Raw genomic sequence first — 22,653 nt, forward strand, 5'->3', positions numbered from 1 at the left:
GCTTTCCAAATAAAAGGTCTCCAGCTAATGGACCAGCATTGGTGGACACTAGATTACACTGTTATATATAAAGAAGTGTGGATCTTCGATGTTCCGCAGATAAGGCATGCTTTGTGTTATCAAGAAGGAATCTAGGTCCAGATGTGCTAAGATTGGAAATAGTGATTCCAAATTACAATTATCTCTGAATCAGATTTGGGAAATCGATATTTATAATGTATGAAACTTTTATTTTTTAATTACCAATACCTTGTGGGTCGCAAATTGACAAACCTCATCAACATCAATGAGGTACATTCCGTTTTGTGACCCCTCAGGAATGATAGCCATCAAAGGGATGGTGGCCTGATAGGGTCAGCCGACCACCATGTCTGTGATTGCTTTTAAATAAAGCAACTTTTTTAATGCAGGCTGTTTTCCTTCAAGGGAAACAAATGCATTAAAAAAATATGAAATGGTTAACTTTCATTTTTTTAAACATTCTTAAAGAGGAAGGAGTTCCATGAGGACCTCTTCCCATTTGCAAATTGTTACCACCAATCTTGAATACCTACTACTGAAATTCAGTATTTGGAAAGGGCACCCTAAAAAAGGCCCCTTCCAAATACAAAATCTCTGCTGAATTGCAGTTTGTACATAAAAAAACAAAACATTTTTTGCCTTGTGTGAATCAGGCCGTTTTGCGACCTCAAAAACACTTTGCACATGTGGTCTATGGTTCTCTAATCCCATCCAGTCAAGGTATCAAGGTCAATAGTAGCTCCTTGGCTGTGAAAGCCAGGTCTAGAATTTTTTATTTAAAACAGGCCCACTAAATCTAATTGCTTTTCTTGACAGCTTTTCCAGGAATTACCAATGCCCTTTTTTTAGGGTCTTTAATACATTTTCCAAGGTACACTGACAATTTTGGATCTTTAAACTTCAGGCACTGATTGCATAATTCCTGCAAATAATTCCCTTTCTATGCCAATATGTATACATCTGGAGCCTCTTTAAGATGGCCGACCCTGCACCACAGTATACCACAGACATAGTCATGGGCCATGGCCCCCACGTCACTTTTACGTAATGCGTCACCTACACGCCAGTCTTTTAACCCCTTGGGTGCCTTGGACGTAACGGTTACGTCCTGGGCAGCACCGCTCTGGTGCCCTGGACGTAACCGTTACGTCCTTCACCTGGCTCATGAGGAGTGTGCTATTGCTCCCCCCATGAGCCTCCCACCCACCCCCTCCAGGGCAGGAATGGGAGGGGAATCGCTTCCCCTTTTACCCCCGCCACCCCAACCCCCCTAGTGACGTCTGATGACATCAGAGCGCTATCACGTGCTGACCTCATCAGAGGTCGCCCGAGATAGGATGCAAAGCATTTCTCTTCCGACCAGGGGTGGGGGTGGCACAGAGACATGAAAGGAATGGCCTTTCCTTTCATGTCTCTGAGCATTTTTGCCGCCCAATCGTGATGCGATCAGGCTGCAGAAACGTCCACTAGACACTGGGGATTTTGTTTTTATGTTTGTTTATGTGTGTTTATGCATGAGGGGAGTGGCCCCTTTGGCAAGGGCCACTCCCTGAAAGCGGAATTTTTTTAAGGCCTTTTCTGCCCCACCCCCCCTTGGCCCCCTGGGGGCAGATCGGCTGATTGCAATCAGGGTGGGTGCAGAAGCCACTAGACACCAGGGATATATATATATATATATATATATATATTTTACATGTGGGGCTCGACCCCATAGGCAAGGGTCGCTCCCCTGGGGGGCAATTTTTTTTTAGACCATTTCTGCCCCCCCTTGGTTTATCCCTGGTTTATATGGTTTTATTGGGCATCCAGACAGTGTTTTGTCTTTTGGTGCTGGTGCAATTTATGTTGAGTGTTCAAACGACCAGCCTGTGCGTGGTCTTATTATACATATATTGCTTCTTATAGGCTTTTACGACCTCCATTTTGTCCTGAAGAGGCCTAGAATCTAGGGGCCCAAAATGTGTTGGCACTTACTTTGGAGGAGCCATCCAGATCCAAAAACAGAGTTGAAAGCAATTAAATGGGACAAATACCTGTTTTAAATACTAGAGGGCAGTTTTGTCCTACATGTGATATTGTTCCTAAGGACTACTTCCCACAAGGACTACCTCTACAAAACTAGAATGCAGCCATATGTAAAATGATTTTAAGACTATACAAAAATGTAACTCATTTCTCTAATTGAATGTTGTCCGTTTGATTTGTCTTTGACATTTGTATTTGTGATGTACAACTAATGTGTTTTATGCTTGTAATGTATAAACAATTCTCAGTATCATATGTTTTCACTATTATGAAATACTAGCACATTTGAAAGAGATCAGACTAAGAATGTGGATTATTAATTTTCTGAAATATTTTTATTGAAGATTTTTTATATACGCCTGTAAGCAATTCATATTTTAATAAGCGCACTTGTATGGTCTAATGCTAGACCAATTGTTTCCCACTAAACACCACTTGATATATATATAGAGTCCACCTTATAAAGTTGGCATTCAGCCAGGAGCTTTTTCCAAATCTCTTTAGTGAGAATTTTTCTCAATCTGTTTGCAAGGTGTGCTGTAATTGTCGGGGCAAGTATCCATTCAGAGAAACAAGTATGGCTAATCTCTTCTGGATCAAAAGAAGTGGTGAAGGAGTTTGGGAACTTTAAGTGGCTTCACCAGGTTCATTAGCCTCACATTTTGCCTTTTTTTGTTTTAGGTCTCCAAGGCCTATCCTTTGCATCTTCAGAAAAATCTAATTTAAAATGTCCTTCAAAATTATCATCTGAAAATTCACTGTCCATATAATTTGTATCATCTTCCTGTTCAGAAGTGTCAGAAAAGACATACAGGGATGCTTTTTTAAGATTTTCCAGCACATCAAGTTTTGAAATAAATGTTTTACCTATGGGAACATAATTCCCAAATCTTCAATTGGATCTTGGATGTAGGACTGTAACAATGTTATATTATGAGTTATATAACCCAGAGTTTTAGAAATGGATTTGTGAACATACTTTTGTAATATGTGATCAAAAACAGTTTTATTAGATCTAAAAAAGATCAGAAACATTTTCTGTAATTTAGTATATGAATACACTGTGTAAAGTTTATATATTTCATGGCTTCTAAGAATAAAAAGTGAAGAGGGGACTGCGTAAGCCTCCAGCCCTGACAAGGAATACTAATTACAGAGGTGCTGCACCTGTTTCCACTGTCCTTTTAATCCTGAATGCCTGATGGCATGCTACTCCACTTTCTGTTTGGGAAAGTACCACCCCACATACTGAGATTCCTGCATAGTCTAGCAAAGGATCCATCTTGGATCCTGTTTTCCCTTCACTGAGAGGTTTCCCATAAGCACGGCCACTGGAATTATGTGGCAGGAGAGGGCCAAAATATGTGGCAGGGTTTAGTAAATTATGCAGCAAGAAAAGGCAAATTGTGTGGCATAACGTGGCATATTTTTAAATAATTTTCATTATTTCATCATTTTTAAACTTGGTAGCACTGTCTGGGCATTGGCTGCACCTCAGTAGTACCAGTTCAACACCAGTAAACAACAGAAAGGTGACCATTCCAGCTTTGCAAAGGGCCTTCCACTGTGCTGCAGCATGTGTTGCTGCATTTTTAATTACTTTTGAACTGTTTGAGCTAGAAACAAAATTGTTTGTTTTAAATTCGCAGATCATGCTGAAGATGATGGATGTGGCAAATGCGAAAAATGTACTATCATGCAAAAATCGCCACAGGCAGACAATTTCATATTTCCAGTGGCCCTGCCCATGGGCTATATGATTGTCTTTTCTTGAGAGTACTGGTGCCTGAATCCAGTGCACTTATTTAAGCTGGAAGTGTGTGAAGGAAAGCACATTGTATTCTTTCTTTCACTTTTTCTCTGGAAGGAGAGATGTATTTTAATTACCTATTTTTATATTACGTGATCTTGATATCCTCATTTAAGGTATCACAGTAATTTGTAGACAGCAAAAACATGGTTTAGGATCCTGGGCTGAAAACAGAGACATGGCGGTACATAATGCATAATAGTTAACAATACTTATGAAATTACAAGAAAAATATGGGTCAAATCAAGCACTCTAGATACATAATTTATTCCAATATTCTAGCCAGCTTCTGCATTAACAGGCGATTAGTAAATTAATTGTTCTTTTGGCTAGTCTTGAACTCCTTAAGGGATGTGGCCAGGCATATGTTTATTGGACGGGACTTCAACATTTCAGGTACAACACAAGATCCCCATGGCCTTGCTGCAACCCAGTCTCTGGGAGCCTGCTTTTTATCCTTGGGCAAATTATGGGTACCCATTGATTCTGTAAGGTAAGTGATCGATAATCATACGGTGACCATGCTGTTTTCTAGTCTGTTCTTTGATTATTAGTCAAAAGGAAATGCAGAGAAGATGACATAGCTTAAAGTGACAGACGGACAGATAGATCCTTCTAAAGGTCAAATTTGTAATACATTTTAAAAAGCAAGTTATTCTTTTCGATTCTGGTTACTGTCAGAACGTACATAAAAATACCTTGTGTGAAAAAAGCAAATCTCATCACTCAGTGGTGCAAAATGCAATATAGGGTTGGAGCACTGTCAAAATGCAGCTAAAAGTTGCACAGATGCTCAGATGATGCAGCATAGGGCCATATGTACGAACACATTTCCCCATAGACACAGAATGGGTAAAACCCTATGCTACATCTATCCTATAGTTTAGAGCTGCACACATGGGCATTTAATGTAAATAAATTGAAACTATCTTTTGGAGTTACATTGCACCCCACAAAGCTTTAGTAATGAGGACCTAATGTTCACAAAGACACAGATATCTGTTGAAATGCACTGTAAGTCAACTAAACTAAATGAACCTAAGCTGAAACCTGGTCCGCAAATGGCGTTGTGAGTTAGTTGGAGAGTCCACCTCGGTTGAGATGGAATAGGGGTCCAACAACAGCAGTGCTTTTGTTTTTCAGTTTTCTGTGTAGACAATGTCAATTCGACATTGTACGCTGATCTTATAGATTCTTCATCTGTATTAACATTGTAAATGTTATAAACTCATGAATATCATATTTTAGAAAAGTAGCAGATGCAAAGGTTGTCCGTGTCCTGTCTACGAGGTGTTCTTGAGGATTGGCACCGTTTTTATGGAATGCTGAGACTAGCTGAGTCAATCAAAATGCATAGAATACATAGGCACTGATTATAAGTACAGTGTTATCTGCACTAGAATACTTAGGCCCTGATTACAAGTGCAGGGCTAATTGGAATTAGGAGTTGTGTGATAATCATCACACTCACAATTTTTCCTGATAAATTCCGGCAGGTCAAACCTGTTGACGTTTACAGAAGGAAAAGGCCTGTAAAAAAGGAAAAACTTGAGGAATTTGCCTGTGGTGTCATGCGAGGGACCTGACAAAGACAATGGGTTTGTCTGTTTGCCTGTTCAGTGACATTAGGCAGACAAACCATATGCAGAGTATTATATCATTCAGTTTCTCCTCCGATCTTATGCCCCAGTATTCCTAATTATTCAGACAGTTGTTGAGCAGTTTGAAACAGGGTTCCTCCACTTTTATTCTGTGCAACATTGAACCAATTAACCCCCCTCCCCGCTTGCTGCTCCCTAACTTGCCTAACACTTTGTTTCTGCTTGAATATCGTTTCACCTCAGGACTTTCATGCAGACCTGAATGGTAATCACTTCTTTTTTTAAAAAAAGATCCTAACACCCCTTGTAGCTATACACCCTTTTAGGTTGAAACCTACCAGACAGTACTTGTGTCTGGTTTCAAAAATAATTCTTGTGCACATTCTGAAAGCTTCCCTGGGAATGCATTCCGCCCATTGCCCACCATTGCCTATGTGGTCTGTAACTCACATTTTCTGGCTTTCTATTTGCTGACTTAATTTATTTTAGGCTGTCCAGCCTGTCTTCATCTCTCCCAAGACTTTATTTATATTAGGCTGTCCAGCATGTCTTCATCTCTCCCAAGACTTTATTTATTTTAGGCTGTCCACCATGTCTTCATCTCTGACAAAAAGCCAAGCTTGTTCACCATCGCTCCTTGTATTCTTCCATGATTCCTCACTTTCTGTAAACAGGCCTTTAAATTTCGTTCTTATCTTGTCATGTTTGCTGTGCATTCAAAGACAGACGTCAAATGTCAGGCTCTGTCTTCCCAGGGAGCTTTGTGTTGTGTTTTTCTTCCCTAACTTTAAAGTGAGAAAATGTATGTGCCAATCTTGATGGTACTGGGAACAAAATGTTTTTTTCTATCTCACAACAAAATGTAAATGTATGTAAATGAACTGTGAAAATATTTCAGAATAAGGGTCTGATTTAGAGTTTGGCGTATGGGGTTTCGCTGCCACAAATGTAACAGATATCCTGTCTGCCATATTATGATTCCATAATATCCTATGAAAATCGTAATGCGGTGGACAGGATATCCGTCACAATTGTGACGAGTAACCCATCTGCCAAACACTAAATCAGGCCCTATATCAGAATTCGGAAAGCACAAATTAAGCATATTTTTATGTGTAATTCGGAAGTATGGTGTAAACAAATATCTTAATACGATCAAAACAAATCAGATCTCTGGGTGCAGCCATTTCCACACATTATTTTTTGTGCGCTGTATAGTTTTATCATTAAAACTATATGTACAAATGTAATGGTCATGTCAATTGAAAATGTGTTGTCTGTAATGGTAGTGCACTACCAAACCATGCATACTCCACCATATGCCACTCCGCTCTACACCACTCCACTCTACAACACTCTACTCCACTCTGTGCCACTCCCAACTATGCCATTCTACTCTAAGGTACTCTATGATACTCTACTCCACTCTACAACACAATACGCCACTTCCCCACACTCCACCATACTCCACTTCACTCTATCCCACTGTATGCCACTGCACTCTAGGCCACTCTACATCAGTCTATGACGCTCCAAGGCACTCCACTCTGCACCATTCCACAACACTCTATGCCACTCTGTGACATCCCATGGCACTTTACTTCACTCTATGCCTACTCAATTCTATGCCCCTTCATTCTGACACTCTACTTTACTCCACTCTATTGTACTCCTCTCTATAGCACTCTACTGCACTCCACGACATGCTTATCCAGTCTACTGCACTCCACTCTATGACACTGTAGTCCACTCTATGGCTCTATACGCCACTTCACTCTACACCACTTCACTCTAGGCCACTCTACTCCACTCTACTCTACACTATCCTACGCCACTCCACTCTAAGTCTCTACTCCACTCTATGCCACTCCACTCATTGACTCTACTTCACTCTATGCCGCTCTACTCTACACCACTGTGTGATACTTTATTCCACTCTGCACATCTCCAATCTAGGCCTTTCAACTCTACACCACTCCACAACACTCTATGCCACTCTGTGACACCCCATGGCACTTTACTCCACTCTATGCCTACTCAATTCTACGCCCCTTCATTCTGGCACTCTACTTTACTCCACTCTATTGTACTCCACTCTATGACATTCTACTGCACTCCAGGACATGCTTATCCACTCTACTGCACTCCACTCTATGACACTGTGGTCCACTCTATGGCTCTGTACGCAACTTCACTCTACACCACTTCACTCTAGGCCACTCTACAACACTCTACACTACTCTATCCTACTCCACTCTAAGTATCTACTCCACTCTATGCCACTCATCTCGTTGACTCTACCTCACTCTATGCCACTCCATTCTATAGCTCTATGCCGCTCTACTCTACTCCACTGTGTGACACTTTATTCCACTCTGCACCTCTCCAATCTATGCCTTTCAACTCTACACCACTCCACAACACTCTATGCCACTCTGTGACACCCCATGGCATTTTACTCCACTGTAGGCATACTCAACTCAACTCCCCCTCCATTCTGACACTCTACTTTACTCCACTCTATTTTACTGCACTCTGTGACATTCTACTGCACTCTCCAACATGCCGATTCACTCTACTGCCCTCAACTCTATGACACTCTAGTCCACTCCATGCCCCTATATGCTTCTTCACTCTACATCACTTCACTCTGTGCCACTCTACTCCACTCTACGCTACTCTATCTTACGCCACTTGACTCTAAGTCTCTACTCCACTCTATGGCACTGCACTCAAAGATTCTACTTTCACACCAATCTATGACTTGATGTTCTCTACTCTACACCGATGTATGAGACTTTATTCCACTCTACGCCTCTCCAATCTACACCCTTCAACTCTACTCCACCACACTCCTATCCATGACACTCCACTTCACTCTTCAGCACTCTAATCCCCTCTTTGCCATTCCGCTCCCCTATTTGACACTCCACTTTATGACACTCCATTCAATGACACGTCACAACACTCCACTCTATGCCACTCTTTCACCACTCTTCTCCCCTCTTCGCCACTCGACTCCACTCTCTGCCTCTTCACTCCGTGACCCTCCACTCTATGACACTCTCCTCTTCGCCCCTAATTTTAAGCCATGCTGAACAACAGCCACACTCATGTGCAACATGGCTAAAACACATTGGCAAAGCCAATATCTCTTGCATAGGGGAGACTTATTGGCCTTACTAATGCTTGTTTACAACCATAGTATGAGGAGATGCTGGTGATGCTGCTTCTTTCAGTCAGCTTTTGGGGAATGTCCTCTCTTGTGCAGGTTATTAGACAATATGGTTACTTTAAGAGTGTAGCTCATCGTTAAAGGGGGGAATGATCTCTGTGGCTTATGGAAAGTAATTTCACAAAGGGTCACATGGGTGATGTCACACACTCGCTTGTTTCTGAGGGCGAAGACCAATGTTGGACCTCTTATCTCCCAAAGGGCAGCCCACAATCAAGGAACCCTAAACTTCCCTGGATCTTTTGTGTTGGTGTGGATGTAGTGCACTGGAAATAACAAGAAGAATAGTTTACCAACAGTTCTCAGCATACAAAGATTACATAGTAGTTCACAATAATGTACACTTAGAGGCTTCACCACACGTACTCCATGAGAGCAGGTGCAAATCAACATTTAAGACTGGAGTTTCTGGCACTCCCAAGAATCATTTTGCATTCAGTTTCCTGTACAAGTTTCTATACATTAATAGTGTGCTCTAATAAGTCCTTTCTCGTTCTTATTACAAAAGTTTGTCAAGAATTCGAGTTTAATTCAAGTCCGGAGTGCCCATTCTGTAAAGGAGTTTAGAGCGCAAAAGCTACTGGAACAAAGGTAGTGTCCGATTTCCAGAAGGCGAGCTTTCTCTATTCAGAACTCAGGCCCTGATTTAGAGTTTGGCGATTGGGTTACTCCATCACAAACGTGACGGATATCCCGTCTGCCGTATTACGATCTGCATAGGCTCTAATGGAATTGTAATACGGCCGATGGTATATCTGTCACATTTGTGATGGAGTAACCCCATCCGCCAAACTCTACCTTAGGCCCTCAGTTTTATAGTTAATCCTAGGCTTAATGTAAGGATTAGTGTGCACTAACTTTTGATCAAGTACTTTACTTGTCTCTCCTACTTAAAACTGGAATCCGGAAGAATTCTTTATAGCTGTAGCACAGGAATCTGAAAGGGGAAAACAATCTCCACACTAGAAATGAAGACGACAGAACCGTTGACGGCGTAAGGATCACAGTAGCTGCAGGGAGGCTTGGGCTGAGGAAGGCTAGAGTGCTGGAATTATCTAGTCGACTCAGAAGGTGAGTGCAGGGGCAATGCTTGCTCAGGACAGGAATGAGGCCAAGCAGCGACTCAAGTTTTGGGTGAGGTTTAAACACTCTATGGGTGTGGCTGACTCCCGAAAGGCATGTGCCTCCCTTGGGAGACAGGAAAGTTTCAACGGACCCTGGGAGAGAACACCTGTTAGCGTAATGGTTTTTACTGTTAATGCAAGCAGGTGCAATAATTTAACATTAGCAGATGGAGTCAAGAAGTCATGGCATTTGGAAACAAAAACAGAAGCAAGTGGAATCAATTGACATTAGCAGGTGGAGTCACTAGGTCATAGCAGTTGGAAAAAATAAACATAGGTAGGTGGAATCAATTAACTTTAGCAGGTGGAGTCAATAGGCCATGACAGTTGGAACCAATAAACAGAAAACACGTCTACTCATCGCATGTGTACAAACCAAAAACCTAATAGAACAACGGTACCCAGAATGTTCCAATGGTCTGGGAATGGGCCTTCCACAGGGTTAAGTGTAGTAGGACCATGGGGCCTAAGGAGTGTTTATCCTGGTGTCCCAGGAAGCTATGAAGTGCCACAGGGGAAATACACCATGAGCCCTGTGCACCAGACCCACAGTACAGAGGGCGATTGACGGGGTTGTGACAAGTGAGGCTTACATGGAATCTTTGGTAAGGGAAAATGCAGAATTTGACGTATGGTAGACAGCCTTTCTGTCACTTTGGACACTTTTGGCCTCATTACAAGCTCCCTCTCAATTCTAATACTAGCCCCATTTGGAATGATGAAATCAGTGGAAACTGAAAGAGGCTGAAATCTCTGACTGAAACTCTGAGTTTAAGGGAAATTAAGAACTCCCAGGGGAATAGGACCTAGAACAACCAATTCTGCAGTAATTTGTCATTTCCAAAGGTAACCTTTTGGTCCAACTTGTAATCCCCCAGAAAACCAAATCCCCATAAGTTACTCGTATGCCTGTATAGGTGTACCTTTGGGGTAGTGTGATTAATATCACAAATCTGGGGTAGTCATAAAAAGTACCTTTGTGTTATACAAGAAACCAAACACTGATGCATAATGATTTGTTCTATGTGTTACTGAGTGATGTTTTCTGCAATTCGGTTATTTTTACCTAGCTGTCAGGACTTATTAATGGAGTTTGTACTGCTTTTTGGACGAATATCTATCTCCAAATATGGCCTTCTTTAGTTGGCTTACAAGAAGAGATCACCTCTCAGTCAGTAGACTAATTCCACTATGCCCATGCTAGAGATTAGCACTGGAAGGCCATTCGTCTTCCAGTGTATCATCAAGCTCTGTGGGTCCTCATAAAAACATTGTGCACATTTGATAAGCCATGTTTGAGCAGGTGCACAAGTACTTGTACACTTGTGTACATGTTCAAAACAGAGTCAAAAAATGATCTCTGTTCTCTCAGCTCAAGGTTCTCTATGCAGAAGTATACGAGAGCTTGAAATATTTTCTATATTTATTTATCGTGTTTTCTAGTGTGAACTCGTTTGAAGAGGGCTTCAGAGTGTTGAGCAACATGCAAAAGAACATGAATTTTAGAGCTTGGGCATGATTGCCTTCTTATAAGTAATTTTCTCCATTGCACACAATATACATTCACTGCATGTCATATTATGTTTCCATATTTTGTAAATCATACTGATGTGATCAGTAGGGCCACTTGACACTGTGGCCTATCTATATTGTTTGAGATGCCACACAGTATTTTCTTCTAGTACATCCCTAAAGCTGTGCTGTATCCGCTGTGTAATGTGAATGATAAACAAAGGGTTCAATTGATGTTGATGTGGCACTAACAAAGTAAGAGGCACATGTACATAGGATTTTTTGGTTGCAAATGACCGGATTTGCAGAATCGGTCCATTTGCGACCCCGGGCCATTTGTGACCAAAAAAAGCAGGCTCCTCAGTACAAAACCCTATTTTGAGATTTGGTAACCTATTACTGAATCACAAAATGGGTTTGTGACTCACTATTAGGAAGGGGTGTGGCAAGGGCGTGCAGGAGGATGTATGATTGTTTTGCAACAAAAAATGCGGTTGCAAAACAATCGCAGTTACCACCAATTTCAAATTGGTGGTAAACCATTCGCAAGCGGGAAGGGGTCCCCAAGGTACCCCTTTACCTTGCAAAATGGGGCGTCAGCATTTTTTCAGAGCAGGCAGTGGTCCCTGGGACCACTGCCTGCTCTAAAAAAAAAATGAAAGGAAAGATTTCATTTTTTTTGTAATGCATCTCGTTTTCCTTTAAGGAAAACAGGCTGCATTAAAAAAACAGCATTTACAATGTAATGGGCCTCACGTTTGCTCCAGTTAGAGCTATTAGCATTGTAAACTCCTAACCGGACTTGTCTTGTTACATAAACTGAAAATGAAAAGATAAACAGTTTCACATAAGCGAGCCGACAGCCGCAAAACAAACACACAAAAGGAAACAGAAGTTAGTTCTCAGTGAAATGTATCGGCAAAAGTGCAATTATCCATGTAACCTGCAAAAGGGCAATTATCTATGTAACAGGATCGATGTCATGCAAAGCGCGCAACTACTGCCCAGCGAGATCGCACTACCTATGAAACGAAGAGAAAAAATAGTCCAGAAACCATTCGGAAAACATGGAGCCTTGTATGTTTTCAGTAGTTGGCTGGTGCGCTCGAGGAGGGCTAAACAGCGAAAAAGGCATGATGTATGCACGCCTTTCACTATTCTAATCTGGCGAATTTTAAAAGGCATGTCCACAAACCAACCAAAGTGATGGGCGTGGTTACAAGCCCATAGAGAGATAACAACAGGGAGTGAGCGCTCTGCACGCTCAACCCTGAAAAACTGCTTGATTTAAAAAGCAGTAACATACATAGTAGTCTGCGGACCCCAGCAGGCCACCATCCCTGTGAGTGCTGCCATTCCCAAATGGGTCGCAAATTGCGACCTACCTCATGAATATTAATGAGGCAAGTCTCTTGCGACCCATATGGGAATCACAAACAGTGTTAAACACACTGTAGTACATAGCAGTTTGCGATTTCCTAATGGTGTAGGTAATGGGTTAAAGGAAATCAAATCACTGACAACAGGAAACTTATAAAACTTTGGAATTTCAAACTTAATAAAGAAAATACATGGAAACGGGCCTTCTCCTCTCCGCCCTAACCACCAGAATAATCAATCAGTCTACTAACCTACACCGTTGTGCCACTGTTTCTATTTCTCCTTCTACTGCTGTTTGTCCCTGGCTCGTGGGTGCCCAAAGCACTATTTCAGATCCTGTTACCCATTTCCTTTGACAGGTACCATGTGGCTACTGTAACAGTCCTCCAGGCACTACGTTCAAAGTATAAAATTGTAATACAATCAAATAAAGTCGCATATTGCACATAGATATTTCCAGATTTTTGGAACAATTCTTCACCCTGTCAAAAGATCAGCAGATTTGATTGGGCAACTTGACTACAGAGGATTCTGAAAATCTTCCACTCTGTGAATGCTTTTTGTTGGTCTTGTTCAGTCAGCACAATGCAGTCAGACATGCCACAACTAATGAGTTAGTCTTTTTTTTAAATAAAAAAAAGATTAATATTGAGGACTACATGAAAGTCCTGAAGGAAACAATATGTAAGCAGAGTAAAAGAAAATCTTAATATTTCCTGGTATCACTATGGCAATCATGACTGCTCACTGCAGGAATGAGGCTGTGTGTTTCTGTTTTTTTAGGTCTTGCTGTTATAGAAAATCGATGTGGACAATACACATACTGACAGAATGCTCTGGGTCAAGCCATTAGTTACTATTGATTGCCTTTCTTGTTACTCACCTTTGCTTGCTTCCTGTTCAATGGCTTTCCTTCTTCTTCTTATATTAATTTCTCCCCTGAAGCATAGCTCTATGCCATTCATTTGAATGATGATTTGTATCTTACCACTTCTCATGTTCAGTGAACTTTCTTCTGCATTTAGAAGGCTTTCCTTCTGGCTTTCCTTCTTCTTCTTGTATTAATTTCTCCCCCGAAGCATAGCTCTATGCCATTCATTTGAATGATGATTTGTATCTTACCACTTCTCATGTTAAGTGAACTTTCTTCTTTTGCATTTAGAAGAGGAATGCATGTGCTTTCTAGCACTCTTTCTTGTGTGCCACTATCCCCTTAAAATCCCCTCCTATCCATGGTCTCCATGTTGTTGCCTTTCCCTCAAGCTTGTTCCTAGTCTGCTCCAATACCCAGACTGTTTTGTTCTGTTTTTCAACTCCCACCCTCCCAGCTCCTCCATTGCTCCCTAGATCTCCCCTTTGCTCCCTGCCCCATCCCCCTACTCCAGATTTGAATTGTACTCCCTAGTTCCTTCGTTGTCAGTCCGTATCTACCCCTGCCGGGTGCCCCCCTTTTCCCTTTTGCACACATTTTATTCTTTTTTGGGGCTGGGTTTTGGCAGCACAGCTGTCAAAGAGACCTATTGCTAACAAACAATATGCATAGAGAGAGCTTTTGGTATGTGTCTTTCAACTATTGTTTTTCTTCTGGCAGCTTTTTTCAGCCATTGCCCTGAGACTTTGGGAATCATATCTGCCTCTGCCCCCTGGAGTATGCCTTTCTCACCTAATGCCACCTCCCTTTCTAGTGCTGGCATTCAACTGCATGAGGGACTACTTTACAACTATTTTTCATTTTTTATTTTATTTCTTTATTGCCTTTATACTTCAATTTGACATACTGCAGAATAATAGTACATGTGACCTTCATGTTGGCAATCAATGTCAATGCAAAACAACAAACATATAGGGAGGAGGACGCTGGCAAAACAAGTCTTAATCCTTACATTTCAGATTTAGCAGAATTGTGATACTGCTCATCTTAGCACAGTAAACTGTCCCCACATATCTATTCTGTGCAGCTCGTAGCTGGTTCAGTGTCACGGAATCTGATGGGTGTGTCTATCTGCCTTAGTCTTTGTGTATAGTCATGCAACACATTAAGGGCCAGATGTAGCAAAGGTTTTTACCCATTCTGTGTCTATGGGAAAAAGTGTTCGTACATATGGCCCTAAATTAGGCACAGAATGCTTTAAATCTCTATCGCTTACAACACGGGAATCAGAGTGGAGCAGGCGCAGGTGTCAGTGGCGTGCAGAGGTCTGCTAACATTAGCCCCCGTTGTGCTGCGAGGGGGTACTTATGCAGTCCCAACACATCCTCCCACTGGAGAGCCGTGCACTCCGCTCTCGCCCAGACAGATAATGAACGTGCCCATGCTTCAAATGTCGGGGGTTCGGAGGGCTGCCATCTACAGGTTATAAGGTGTTTGGCCACTATGAACCTCAGGTCCAAAAAGCGGGACGTCGCCTTCAACTTTTTACCCTTGGAAACAACCCCAGAATGCATACCTCCCATGTCAGTAATAAGGGTCGGTCTACACAGTGCATGAGGCGTGCATGCATTGAAGTCCAATAGTGACTCAAAGTGGGACATGACCACATCATGTGCAGAAAATGCGCTCCCACGCACTGACATCTCTGGCAGGCGGCGTCTGCACGGTTAAAGTATCTGTTGATCTTGTCAGGGGAAGGTAGGCTCTTTGAGTGATATAGTACTGAATGAGTGGAAAACGCATATTGCGAGCGACATATATGGAGGTTTCCAGTAGGGTCGCCCACTCTTTATCTGTGAAGGGTTCCCCCCATCTCCCTTGGAGGGCCACAAGTGGGCCAGCCCCATGGAGATGCAGAGAGTCTGCTATCCAGCGTATTAAATGCCTCCATTCCCCAAACACATGTAGGTACTGTATCATGTAGTGCACTCTGGGCTCCTCCATGATGTCACCTCATGCATGTTGTAGGGTATGCATGAGGGATCTGTAGAGCATAAAGGTGCCTGAATGTAAGCCAGCGGTCTCCATTACTGTACCATTTGTATTGAGAGTACCATCTGTGTAAAGGTCCCCCAGAGTATATATTTCCACTGCATGCCAAGTCACCAGTTCTGCAGCCGACAAGCCACCTGTGCTACATGGTGTCCCCAATATTGGTATGGCGGGTGCATAGGGCGTAACGTCCCTCGTGAGGAAACAGCATCTTCTGAAACAGCTATATGCTAGGTTTAGCAAAACGGGCGCCGGTGCTGTGGATTTAGCACAGGGATTAAATAGGTGTTGCAGCTTACTCTGTGACCACGCCGGAAGGTCAGTTGCTGTGTCCGCCAGTTGCCTCAAAGAGAGCCAACGAGCCACCCACTGTAGCTGTGCAGCTAAATAGAATGTTCTAAATTTGGCAGTGACAAACCCCTCCTGATTCAGCGAGCGATAATGTTTAGAGAGGGCCACTCTGCAGCAGGAAGTATTCCAAATCATACTACGTATATCCCACTCCATGAAGCGAAAGAATGAAGCTGGAATGTATAAGGGCAGATTCACAAAATAATATAAGAGTTGTGGTAGCACTATCATTTTAACAAGGGCCACCCTGCCCATGACTGTCAGCGGCAACGTTTTCCAGAACGCCCTCTGGTGATGTAGGCCCGATATAGCACACGTTAGGTTCCCATCAAACAAATCTGACTCTGTGTGATAAACATGTATGCCTAGGTATCTCAATGTGGTAGATTGCCACACCACATCAGTGGGTATAGATGTGAGGTTTGAATCAGACATATCATGCAATAATGGGAAAATACAGGACTTGGCCCAGTTAACTCACAAGCCAGAGCCCCTCGCATGTGTGTTGAGTAAGGGCATTATGCCCCTAGGAAAATTTGCCAGATCTCTAATATATACTAGAAGGTCATCCGCATATAGAGAGACCTTATGGTTCCCATCCCCCAGCCGTATCCCCCAGTCGCATCCCGCCCTAAGGAGTGCCACCACCAGAGGCTCCACCGCAAGAGCAAAAAGGAGGAGAGACAAAGGACATCCCTGCCACGTTCCCCTCATAACACGAATAGGGGATGATATAAGGTGCCCTGTTCTATTATGGGCCAACAGGCATGTATTCAACAATTTCACCAACTGTATAAAACGAGGGCCAAAGCCATATTTTGGTAGGACTGCAAAAAGGTAAGGCCATTCCAACAAGTCAAATGCCTTTTCCAGGTCGATCACCAAGCAGCCCGTGCGTGGCTAGCGTTGGGGGGCATACAGCAGTATGCAAACAAATCTGTGTAGATTAAGGGGCGTTGTGCGACCAGGTACAAAGCCATTCTGATACTCATGGACCAGTGTGGGTACCAGAGGGGCCAGGCGCATTGCAACCACCTTGGCCATTATTTTATAATTTGTGTTCAACAGAGCCAGCGGTCTGTAGGAGTGCAGATCAGTAGGGTTCTTATGTGGCTTAATGAGGGAGACTAACGTGGCCTCTCATAACATAGGAGGTAAGCACGCCAGTGCTAAGGATTCCTCGTATAACGCAAGCAGTTGAGGCGCCAGTTGGCCTATGTATGCCATATAAAACTCAGCCGGTGGCCCGTTCGGGCCAGGCGCCTTGCCATTTGCAAGAGACTGGATGTCTTCCCGTATCTCGGATAATAGAGGGGGTCATCCAGTTCCAAACACTGCTCGGCTGTGACACGGGGTAGTGATATTCCTGAGAGGAACAGATCAATATCTTTTTGAGGGGGAGGAGAGACAGAGCTATATAGGTATTCATAATGAGTGTGAAATGCCGCATGGATCAGTCCTGTGTATACAACAAATCGCCGGACAGTGCCCGAACAGATAACACTGAACTAGGAGAAGTCTCTTGACATATTAATCTGGCCAGCAGAGCACCAGCTCAATCTGCCTCTGCATGGGTATTGACAGAGTGTGCCGCATAATTCAGGCAACACAATTGCTCAAGAAGCTCTGAATGGGTTTTACGGGCAGCTTCCAGTTGAAATAAGGCACTGGGGTTCTGGACTGCTTCTGACTCATGTTGCAGTAGCTGCCGTTCTACTGCGGACACCTTTTGATCCAGTTGCCTGCGCCCACTGATACCACACCCTCTACAGTGACCTCGCAGTGCGGCCTTAAACACATCCCACTCCACGAACAGGATGATGCTGTGCCTACGTTAAGCTCAAAGTAACTAGTAATATGCTGGCCAGTTGACTCGCGGAACGCTGAGTCCTCTAACGTTGCAGGTGCATCCTCCAGATGGGAACAGAAGGCCGAGTGGTTCCGTCCCAGTCTAGATAAAGGTATTGGGCGTTGTGGTCACAATGAGTACGGCTCAAGTAATCAGTCCTTATGACCGCTTGAATCAGGGTGGCTGTGCAGAGTAACCTATTGAGTTGGACATGTAAACCATGCGGGCCGAATAGTAGGAGTATACTCTGGCATCGGCATTATAATGACGCCAAATGTCCGTTAGTTGCCAGAGATGTAGCCAGGTTACAAGAGGGCGGCCATTGGATATGGCAGTGGTGCGTCTTAGTGGTGGGAAGGACATATCTAGAAATGTATAGAGCCTGATCTACATTGGGAGCATATAGGTTGCCAAGGAGGACTAGATGACCGCTCAGTCGACCTCAGACAAACACGTATCAGCTATCAGTATCTGCGACCTGCTCCAATAATTGGAATGGGACTCCCAGCCAGATCCATATCAGCACTCCTCGAGCATAGAACAAATAATTTGTGGAGTACAACTGGCAGCGCCATTTTCTTCTAAGCGCGTCCACTTCTGAACTTAAGTGAGGCTCTTGTAACATGAATATATGGGCATTGTGACGCTTCAAGTAGGAATATACAGCGTAACTGTGCGCAGGAGTGTGCATGCCACGTATATTCCATGTCACTATATTAATGTGCTCCATCATGCGTAGGTCTAACAAACGGTGGTGCTGCGCTTATTTGCCACACAGATGATAGTGGCAATGGTGTGTGTGAGGGAGCAGAGCAATGTATGGTAAGTAACTTCATGTATTGCCTAGCGTTAAAGAGGAAAATGGGAAGGTAACAACGATCAACCTATTGTAAAAATAACATTGCGAATACCAAAAGGGCAGCACACTAGAACCGTGGCTGCCCAAACCAGGTGTTATCAACTAAATCAAAAGAAAGGTATCCTTACAGTAGGGACGACCAGCTGAGGGCCTACTAGATACAGTAATAGGGGGAGTCAAATGTACGCCACCTTGCAGGCTGTCAAGCATGCACGACCACAGAGGGAGCATTATACACTAACAACCGTTGTAATTGTACGGGGAGAGAGGTCCTAAATAGTATAACAGTTGAGCTCAAAGAATAGTGTTTGACATCTGTGGGGTGATGTCCGGAGGATTATGCGAGCTCTGCATAGATGGGCAAGTGGCAGCAGAACTTTCTCCATCTGAGGAGTGGGAGCCCGGACCGTCCGGGCTAGAGCAACGTCCCGTGTTCGAAAGGGCGGCTGCCCGCTGCGATGCACTGCATAGTTCCTGTATTCTATGTTTTAAGTCAGGGACTGTGGGAAGGCTCTCCTCTGCTCGTGCCTTCATCCTGCTTTACCCCCATGGCGCCTTCGTACATTACTGACTTCTGGTAATTTTGGTCGTGGCAATTGAGTGTCACAATTATCGGGGCTCTCAATCCAACGCCATGCCTCCTCAGGGTTAGTAAAAAAGTGTGTACTGTCAGTAGCCACCACAAGGAGTTTCTCTGGGAAGAGAGTAAGTGAATCCCATTTCACGAAGACGCCGCTTTACAGCCAGGAAACTATTGCGCTGCCTCTGTACTGCAATTGTGTAGTCAGGAAAGAACATCACTTTGGCGCTGTCCATCTGCACCTATGTCATAGAGCGTGTTTCCTCGCTCAATGGAGAAAAAGCAGGAAAGTGCACCAGAGGGCAGCATAGCCCGCAGCCAGTCTTCAATATACTGCACTGGATCGAGCCCCTGACGCCCTCTGGCAGGCCCACCAGACAAACATTATTTCTGTGGGATCTACCCTCCGCATCCTCCGCACGCTGATCCAATATTCTTACTCTGTCTGTTAATTCCTTCAGGGAAGTTTCCAGGCTATGTGTTCTGAGCGGTAACGCCTGCACATCTCGTTCCACCAATGTTACCCTGTCCGCCAGCTTTCTATGGTCCGCGTGAAGTAGGCTCAAATCTGAGGAAACCGTGTCTATTTTGGATTCTAAAGAGGTTAGCGTATTGTCAATAGCCAGCAGCACAGCGTCCAATTTGTTTTCTATTGCACTGGGGCGCTCCGCACCACCCATGGCGACCGTCGACTGCGACGGAGACCCCTGACGGTGAGGCACAGCTGGTAGCCCCCCAGTGCGCTGGCAGACCATGTCCCACAATACGGGGTCATTTGGGCGGCAACAAGAGTTCTATTCACACTCTACGTCTGTCCACTGCAGCGAGTGACTCTGACGGGGGTCCAGTAACAGCAGGGTCGGCTGAGTGTTTGCACGACATGGGGTGAAATACCCCCAAAAGTAAACAGCTAAAGCATCCCCAATGCCTAGCAACTCAGGTTCAGTAGCATGTGTTGTATCAGGGGTTGGTGGGGTTCCAACTCACACAGTTTCTAGTAATGGTTACCTCTCAGAAGGGGCCGTCCTGCTGTTGAGTTGCGGTGTCCGGCGTCATATCCCCGCACTCAGGCAACAGTGCGCTGCTTCAGGAACGAGCCTAGGGAGCACCAGCAGCACCCGGCACAGCCAACGGCCACACTACAGCTTTGTCTCCCAGATGCCGTTGTGGCAGATGCGGCAGCAGCCGCAACTGCCTCCTGGTGCTCCGGCCACCACAGCAGGGGGCCCGCCACAGTCCCAGCACTCTCTGAGGCGTCACAGCACTCACCCCCAGCGGGCGCTGCTTATCTTGCTCGGGTTAATCTGCACCGACTACACCTCACCAGACCTCCTCGTCTGGGGCGCCACCAGTCCTCTCCACCACTGGCGTCCCCTGCTCCGCTCCGGTCAGGCGCCCAGCCGAAGGGCAGTCACCATTCCGCTTTCGTCCAAACTTGTCCTCAGCATGCCATTTTGTGCCTTAGGCTGTGCCACTGCAGCAGGACATCTTGGCCGCCCGCAGGCACCGTAGAAGAAGCGGAAGCCAGCGCTCAACACCACAAGGTTTCAGCATCCCCGCCGTGCTGTTGTTGGGCCAAAACCTCCTGTAATGCAGCTGTTATGTGGAGGATAAATGGGTGGCATAGTGGAGCTCCACTGATATGATAGAAGTCTGTCATGTTGGCTTCTCAAGCCACGCCCCCCCCCCCCCCCATTACTTTACAACTATATAGCTCTCTGCCCTTTCCTTCCGGTTCCTTCACTTATGTTCCACTCTGAAGTGCAGACTCTGTGGTAGCACATTAAACCTAACCTATACGTTTTACCAAGGCTTAATTTAAATTTGCCACTCCAAGATGGAGGTCTGCCATCTTAGAACAGAAAATTAAACAATGGTAGCCGTATCATGCTGTATGTGTGTGCATGCTTGGTGACACATTCGCACATATTCACCTTCGCACTCGGTCGTCGTAGTATCATAATGTGCTCTTGTGTGGTTACGCATTTGCGCATGCGCATCATTGTCCTTTATTTCCCTTTGCTGTTCAGCATTAGTAACGCCCCTTCTGTTGGTTGGCAGGCTGCCTAACGTGCAGCTGCCTGCATTTATTCATTGTACCTTTGATTCCGCGCTGTCCGTCCCTAAAGTAATAGCCGTGGTTATTGTTTACTTGTATTTAGGTTTAATGAGTGTCGACATTGTAGCTCCTGTTTTTCAGTTGCACGTAACTTTGTTAAAACATTCCCTTATCAAATCCACATGCTTGATTTTTCTTCAACTTAGACATGATGCATCCTGTCTTTTTTGCGTAGTTCTGCGCAACCTTGCTTCATACATCTGTTAATTTCAGTCACTGACATCAATCACGAGTAGCCAGTAATTCATTCGCATAGCAAGGCTGTGATGAATCACAGTGAAAGCAAAGAAAATGGGCTCCTTATTCCAGTCAACACTCTCGACCACATGGGTTCTTGGTTTTGCAATTTATGGGAATGCTATTTATCTATGTACAATGTTTCGAGTTATTTGCTTGAAAATGTGAGTCAAGTATTTTGTTTAAGTCAACCATTTTATATACAAATAAAGGTTTCGCAGGGCAACCTAGATGGGGAATTAGTGACACAATGCAAGACCTTCTACAGAACAACAACAGTTTTAAACATTATCACAGCGCATCAGGCCTGGTATCGTTCATGTACTGATTAATAAATTCCCTTCAGAAACGATATTGTTAATTGACATGTTTGCCTTCATATGCCCCACAGTGCTGAAATGTAGTGAGCCCTGCACAGCACAGTGGCGTAACGCCAAATTATGACCCCCCTTGAAGAATCTAATTCCCTGTGTCTCCCCTATCGTATATTCATCGGCCTCGGGCTGAGTGGGGGCCACATGAAAGGTTGAGGGCCCATCATACGGTCAGCCCCTACACAAAGAAAGGAGTTCACTGGCCACTGCACTCTCAGACTTGGCAAGAGAGGTAGGCCATATACGAGGCCCCAAAGTGTCCAAAAGATGAGTTCTACTCCCATACTTGTACAAAGGCCATTGCAGCAGAAATACATTTCCGTCAGTGTCAAGTAAATGGAAGAAATATCTGCCTCTCATTTGCGCAAAATCAAAATGTCAACAATAAAATATATTCTTCTATATGTCAATACATCTTTATTTATTAAAGCAGAATTCTATAATCAAAATTCAAGGATTTACAACAATTATAGCCATATTAATATCATATATATACATCACTTAATGCAAAACGTCTTTCCTAGGTTTCATTGTATTACTCCCTGCCACCTCTCATTAAAACCGATATATTCATACCATACTCACTCCACTCAAATATCTTGGAAACCTAAGTCTCTTTATTAGAAGTTTTCAGGCTTTTTGTGTTTCTGTAG

At 44.0% G+C, this 22,653-nt stretch overlaps 1 protein-coding gene and 1 long non-coding RNA gene across 3 annotated transcripts in view; one reads left to right on the forward strand and one right to left on the reverse strand.

Annotated features, from left to right (window-relative positions):
- The window catches only part of LOC138280188 (uncharacterized), a 381,461-nt gene extending 360,530 nt beyond the window's left edge, over positions 1-20,931 (reverse strand). The window contains exon 1 of the long non-coding RNA XR_011200879.1: positions 20,279-20,931. This is a non-coding gene — a long non-coding RNA (uncharacterized lncRNA). The remainder of the gene's footprint in view (positions 1-20,278) is intronic.
- AHRR (aryl hydrocarbon receptor repressor) overlaps positions 1-22,653 on the forward strand; it is an 837,654-nt gene that overhangs the window by 359,010 nt on the left and 455,991 nt on the right. The window lies entirely within an intron of this gene.

Source organism: Pleurodeles waltl, chromosome 2_2 (genome assembly GCF_031143425.1).
Source record: "Pleurodeles waltl isolate 20211129_DDA chromosome 2_2, aPleWal1.hap1.20221129, whole genome shotgun sequence".
Lineage (NCBI taxonomy): Eukaryota > Metazoa > Chordata > Amphibia > Caudata > Salamandridae > Pleurodeles > Pleurodeles waltl.